We start from the raw sequence: 7,271 nt of genomic DNA on the forward strand, positions 1-7,271 counted from the left end.
AAGGCTTCATTTAGTGTATGTAGAATAACTTAACTTTGCAGATTTTCTGCTTAAGAAACTGAAAAGGAGTTTACAGGCTATATGTGCTAAAAGTGATTGTGAAGTTTTTCTTCTTACAGTTACCTTTCTTAGTATACTCTGTGCAATTCTCAGACTGCAAGCAGTGCCAGATGTGAAGTCTTTTTTGTCTCCCTTTATTTTCTGTAACAGTAGCACAAGAACCATTGGACACAGACACACACAGTAGAGACATCTGCCTCAGCCCTGCATGGAGCAGGCAGGCATTCTGGCTGACACAGAGCTGTAAATGTTGCAATTCTAATGCTTCAAGTCACATAGCATCTTGCAAATTAATCACTCAAGCACAAAACATCAATTTAAATATCCCGATGTGTAGCAATGCTTGAACCACCCTACCTGAAAGAGAAATGGGACTATTGATATTCATTAAAAGGCAGTGATAAAAGAATGAGAGAAAAATTATACTGTTCTGCCACATGGCATTTTGTAACTCTTTATCTTCGTCTAAGTAAAAGTGCCTCCACCAACATGTTTTTGTGTTCACATTCCAGAGATGCATGTGGAGTAGTACATCGTAATACAGCCTGATCCACACTTGTAGTGGTAGTAATATATGCAATAATCGTTGCAAATGTGGGTTGTTTGTATGTTTTTTTTAAAGCACTTGCAAAAAAAAAAAAAAAAAGAAAGAAAAAAAAAGAAAAAAAAAAAAAGTTACTCTATGGCTATCCATAAAACTTGCAAATCTAGCAGCTACCTGAAAAGAAACAGATGAAAATGGAGGTTTTGTTTTGTTTCTGGTCTACGAGGAGATGGAGAACACAGAGCCAAGAAGATATTGGAGTTAACAAACATGGAATGTTTCAAACACATCCTTTCCCCATCTGAAAGCAAAAGCACTTTGTCTGTTTTATCCAGGTCACAAAACACATTCCAGAGCTGCATGGAAAAGCCCAGATAGTGAAAGCCACAGCAGACATGTTTACCCAGAGAAGCTATTGGGAAATCTGTTAAGGTGAATTTGCACCATAGTATTCTGCAATAGCAGCCCACACACCCGCAAAATCTATATGGTACACATCTGGGAGCTCATCCAGATGCACAGAGCTCTGTCTGTGACATCTCCTTGCAGAAGCACTTGACATAGTTGTCCAGATCTCCAGAAATTCACTAAGCGACTGCTGAACTGGTAGCTATTAGAACAACTTTTTATCCAGTATATATCCAGTGTATATCCATCTATTTTCATTTAGTTCACTGCAGATAAACTGGCACAGCACAGAGCGGCCCAGATCCAGAAAGAATACAATACTAAGGTACACAGAACTTAAGTACTTTGTTTCCAGGAAAATATAATCCCTGGAATGTCTGAGATGCCCTGAGTGCCCTGACGAGCCCTGCAGCTTCTTTCTCCTCCCCACGGGTTTGGCTGTCTGTGCTCAAGGCCAGCTCTGAATGTGCACAACCTGTGCAGTCCAGCCAACGCACTGCAAAAGCCTAAAGGGATGTGAGAAGCCTTTGCCCTGCATGGGAGCTGCTGTTCTGCTCAGGGAACCAAATGCTGTGAGATCTAGGCTGCTCAAAGTCTGTATGAGCTTAGGAAGAATTTCTGCTTTGAAGGAGTGGGGATGCAGTGGCACAGGCTGCCCAGGGAGCTGGTGGGGTTACTGCCCCTGGAGGTGTTCAAGAAGCTCAGAGATGTAGCACTGAGGGATGTGGTTTAGTGGGGAAATATCAGTGGTAGGTTGGACTAGATGATCTTAGAGGCATTTTCCAAACTTACGATTCTGTGATTCTACAATTCAGTCCATTCTGTAAGTCTGCTATAAGTAAGCTATTATATATTTCTTGATTGTTTTTTCCTTGTGAAAACAATTTTAATATCTTCTTCAAAAGAGAAAAAGCACCCATGAAATCCTACCATTTGGGTGGTAGCAAACTTTGCTTTCACTCTCGGTTGTATTTTATGGGTGAGCAATAATAATTTAAAAAGATGCTGAGAACTCTGCCATGCTCTTACAGTGAGGTGCGAAATGAGGTTCTGTCATAAGCACTGTGAAACTCTCATCTAAAACTCTATGCATTGCATCATTTGTAACTGCACACTCACATTCTTTTTAATGAGGGCCAATAATAAACTATTCAACAATCACCACATATCCCTATGCTGTGCATCTCCTTTAACCTGCAGTTCCTAAGAAAGCCCCCATTGGCATATTCCAGCTTCACAGACACCCCTAAGGTTTAAGGTCCAAATTCAGCAGAACCTAAGATCACCATGTATAATGTTACAGAGGAACTAAAACACACAGTGATCCAAGCTAGAATTGTTAAATGCTCACGACAGACCATTTTGTCTTCCCACTGCTATACTTTGGGATTTATTTTTTCATACCACTCAGCATTTTTATAGCCATTTCTGAGTTCAGCACGCTGATTGCAAACACAACTGTGCATCCACACAAGAAATACCCTGCAAAAGGCAATCAAGCTTGAACATTTTTTAATACGTGACTTGTGCAACACCAATTAGGAACCACAGCATAAGCAAGGATTAAAACACCCACAGTAGTTCTACTGCCTACACACAGAACACCATCCTTTTGTCCTTCCTGCAAGTCTTGGGCTCCCTTCCAGCTTTGCAACACAGGAGGCAGGGATCCTGCAATCACTTGCCTCCTGCCCAACATGGAACCAAACCCCACTGGAGTTTCCTTGCAGGCAAATTACCTGTGTTGATCCTTATTGTAGCCCTCTCAGGCAAAGAAAAACACTGCTCACCTGCATCCATGAGCACTTCTTCACACTTCCCTCGCTTTCAGAAGCGGTGTGGCTGAATTCTCAGCTGCAGAGGTATAATCCAGTCTTGAAATACTATGCAGTTTTTGCCTTTATAGAAGCTGGTAGATTAGGTCAGTGGTTGGACTTTATTATCTTGGAGGTCTTTTCCAACCTAGATGCTAAGGCTGTACAGCTACATTAACCGGAGTACCGGTTGTTCCTTCTGGTTTGGTATCAGCAGTGGATCTGAAGAAGGTAAATCCATCCATTACTCAGATTGCTGATGATTGTAGACTGTACTGGCACCAGGAATGCCAAGATGTGACACTAACAGCTGAAGTCAGTTTTGTTAAGATTTTTTCCAGATGCAAAACTCATTTTATGCTTTTGTTCTGAATAGACACATCTACCTGTTGCCAGGTCTATAGATTCATTACTTGCTTGCACAGATCTTCAGTTACCTCCTACTGTACTGATCCTTTCCCAGACACATATTACTGTGTGTATTCAGTATTCATGGCATAGCAACATTTGCACAGAGAGGTGGTGGGTACCCCGTCCCTGGAGAAGCTCAAGGTCAGGCAGGACAGGACTTGATCTAGTATAGGTTTCCCTGTTCACTGCAGGGGAGTTGGACCAGACAGCCTTTAAGGGTCCCTTCCAGCTCAAATGATTCCAGGATTCTATGGTTCTATTCTATGCATTTTGACCCAGAGACATGACTAAGACTTTAACTTCTCCCTATCCTCTCCCCATAGACCTCACTTGTTCTCAGTCATATTTTTAATATACATGGCTGAAAACAATTTTACTAATTGTTTTAATTTCTTTTGCAAAGGTGAAATGTAGCAATGCCTACTTGCACTTTCATGACCTTTTCTCTACTCTCTGCATTGGTAATCTGCTTCAGCATAGATCTTCATTAATGTAAAATACAATCCTGAATTTATTTCTCCCCTCCTTAGAAGAGAAAAAAAGTCCTGTAAGGTTTTTATACTGGGGTTCCCCTACAGTCCTAGCTGAATACACAACTCCAGACAGTCCTCTACATGTTAGCAAGGCCAAGTATCCATGCCTGGGAGAGACAGACTCCTTGAGTAGCTTGTTAACTGCCACAATTGGTACTACAGAGAGAAGGCTCTTGGTGGAGTCTGTAGAAGTTGCACAACCTACAGAAGCGAAACTCAGAAGTGAAGATAGAAATGGGAGCTGGAAACAATCACAGAATACTAGCTATTCATAGAATCATAGATTCATAGAATCATTAAGGTTGGGAGGACCACTAAGATCACCCAGTCCAAACATCAGCCCATAGCTGTGACCACTCTACACCACATCCCTCACTGCCACATCCACCCTTTCTTGAACACTCCCTGGGATGGTGACTCCATCACCTCCTGGGCAGCCTGTGCCAGTGCCTCATCACTCCTTCTGAGAAGACATTTTTCTTAATATCCAGCCTGAATCCCCATTGGTGCAATATAAAGCCATTCCCTCTCATCCTATCCCTGTTACCCAGGAGTAGAGGCTAACCCCCACCTCACTACAACCTCCTTTCAGGTAGTTGGTTGGGTTTTTTTAGTATTTTTTTGTCAAAAGGGAAGCTGCCCCCCTCTTTTTTTTTTTAAACAATAAATTTCTGAGTCAGATCTCTCAAATATTAATAATTTTATAGTTGCAAGGATACTTGAGAAATACACGAGGGCAAAAGTCTAGCACATTCAGGAAAAGGGACCCTAGACTGCAGAAATAGGAACTATTGCTATTACAGGAACTATAGCCACGTTCCTGTCCCATTTGTTTTGACTTTATTTTTGTGTTCAGTCTTATCATTGGTTAATGAGAGAAATCAGCTTTGCCTCTCTGAGAACAAGGGAAGCATGCTGAAGAAGACCTTACAGGTGCTGGTGAGCAGTAGGTTTATACAGGCAAGAGGGCTGTCCTCTAGCTCAGCACAGGTGAGGAGTTTCCTGCAAGAAGATCCCACATGGAGTTTGGCTAAAAGAGCATTAAGCTCTAGAGACATTTGCCCTGGTATGACTTCAGCTTTATAAACCCTCCTTTAATGTCAGAAAAAAAATCCTCCATTTTCTGCCTCTAGTCTTGCATCTGATGACACAAAGTTCAGGAATCTGTTCTATTCCTGTATTAACATGTTCTGCCCTCACAGCAGTTCCTGGCAGTGACTGTCTTTCGTTAAAGCTTTCCATTTTCAAATGAAACTACATTTCTGATCTTCTTTGTAGGTGAGGGAATAAAACAAAGAAACATCAAACTGGCCAAGACATAAACTGAGTTCATTGGCAAAATCTTCATTTTCCTGTCCCTATTTTTTTTTTTTTTAACTTGGGCAACATCCAGCATTTATTACTTCATCTTGTTCATTTTTCATAACTATGATTGCGAGATGATCCGGAAAGGAATTACAACATTTACATCTTCTCCAGAAGAAGTTATGATTCTGATATTTGAGGTCTCTTCCCACCCGAGCCATTCTATGATTTTGTTTGGTTATGTTTCTGAAAGATTATTTTAGAAGCACTCAAGTTCATCCCACAGAGTCCATCAGGCAGTCATGCAATGACGACAGTACTGGTCACAGGACTGCCCCAGTCTTTTTATGAGTGAAAGCGAGGCAACAGCTGCTGTTTACAAGTGTCCTCTACAAAACTGTTATTGAATGTTGGTATTCCCTTAATGGACAAATAGCTCCTGTTATGTTGAACACTAATCTAACTAAACTTGTTACTAAGAATGTGCACCTTCTCTGTAGCTTGAACTGGTAATAATTCACATTCTTGTATTGCAGAATACAAGAATGCAGGAGTTTTTGTTTTGCAGGCACCACATCCAATTAAAAAACATCCAGAGAAGGTGCATACCCACGTAGAAGATAGCAACTCTTCTTTATTCCTTTTCCTTTCTGGTATGTTTATTTCAGATCTTTTTTTAAGCATTCTTAAAGCATCCTACAACTGCTCATATTCAACAGATAGTAGACAATGACTTTCATATCTTTCTCCTTAAAATCACGGCATCACCTAACCTGAAACAGTTAATTTTCTTCATAGCAGCCTGTGTGGTTTTCTGTTTCAGACTGATGACCAAGAGAGCACTGAAAACGACCAACATTTTTGCTATTGCCAACAAGCACTAAAAAGCAGTGCTTGCCCATCATCAAGGACCTCTCTGTTTCTCACTCTGCCCCCACCAAGCAAGAGGGCTGGGAGTGGGCAAGAAGCTGAGAGGTGACACAGCCAGCACAGCTGGCATAAGCTGACAGAGGGATATTCTGTACCATATAACATGATGCTCAGAAATAAAAGCATTGCTGAGGAAGTCGTACCAAGGTTGACATTCCTTGGAGACTGAACATTTGGATGTTGATGAGATGTAGTGATTGCCTTTGCATCACTTATTTTCCTTTTTTTTTTTTTTTTTTTTTTTTTCCCCTTCAGCTCTTTAGTTGCTTTTTTTTTTTAGCCAGAATTTTTTCTTGATTTTCCTCTTCTAATTCTCTCCCCCATTCTACTGAGGGGTAGTGAGTGAGCAGAGTCAACCTATCATATGTCCTGAATTTAAAATCACACCAGGAAAAAGAGAATTCACATTAAAAAAGCCTATTTCAATGAACACATTCTAGCTGGCACATGCCTCTCCTTCAGTTGCTTTATAATTGAGCCCTGGATCAGCCACTTCATCGCTCAGTTTAGAGTCGATGTCAGGATGAAGGTTTGAATATTATGGTTGATACAGGATCCATACTGTTTACCAGATGTAGATTTACATTTGATTGTATTCTTACCCCAAAAAAGGTCTTTTACATAGGCAGGTCACACAATCATAGAATTGTCAAATAGAATCCTTTGGGTTGGAAGGGCTGATATTCTCACATCAGCCAAAAGTTGCTTTGAACTATGCAGAGTCATAACAACCCATGCAGCAGAAAAGTCTTGGAAAAATGTGGCTGGAACTGTACCCAGCAGAAAAGGATCTGATGGACTTGAAGATTTTTAAAGTCTTTTCTGACCTAAATGATTCTATGATTTATTTTAGTTACTTCCTTTAAGCAAGTAGTAGAATAAATAGCAAGACTGCAGCCTTTGAACACTCACATTTCTGTTCTCTGAGGCAGTGACGTCCTGCATCCCTTCTGATGCCTTGCTGCCATCATGTGGCTGTTTCAGTGTTCAGGTTCCATGTTTTTAGGATGGCTATGAAGCCAAAGGGCTTCTGCTCAATGGCAAAATCGGGGTCTGTGGTGTTCCTAAAAGGTGTACTTGAGCACATATTGAGAGAAACTGAAAGAAGCCTTGGACTTGAGTTCACTACTATAAAATTTAAATACCCAAACTCTCAGAGTAATCTGCCACAATGGAATTCAAAAAGCCCAAAATGACACAGAAATTGATTTGTTATACAGCCCGTTTCTCCTCTTGAGCAGTCCTGCAGAGCTCCTAGCAAACTCA

Source organism: Phasianus colchicus, chromosome 5 (assembly GCF_987193195.1).
Source record: "Phasianus colchicus chromosome 5, bPhaCol1.hap1.1, whole genome shotgun sequence".
NCBI classification, from domain to species: Eukaryota; Metazoa; Chordata; class Aves; order Galliformes; family Phasianidae; genus Phasianus; species Phasianus colchicus.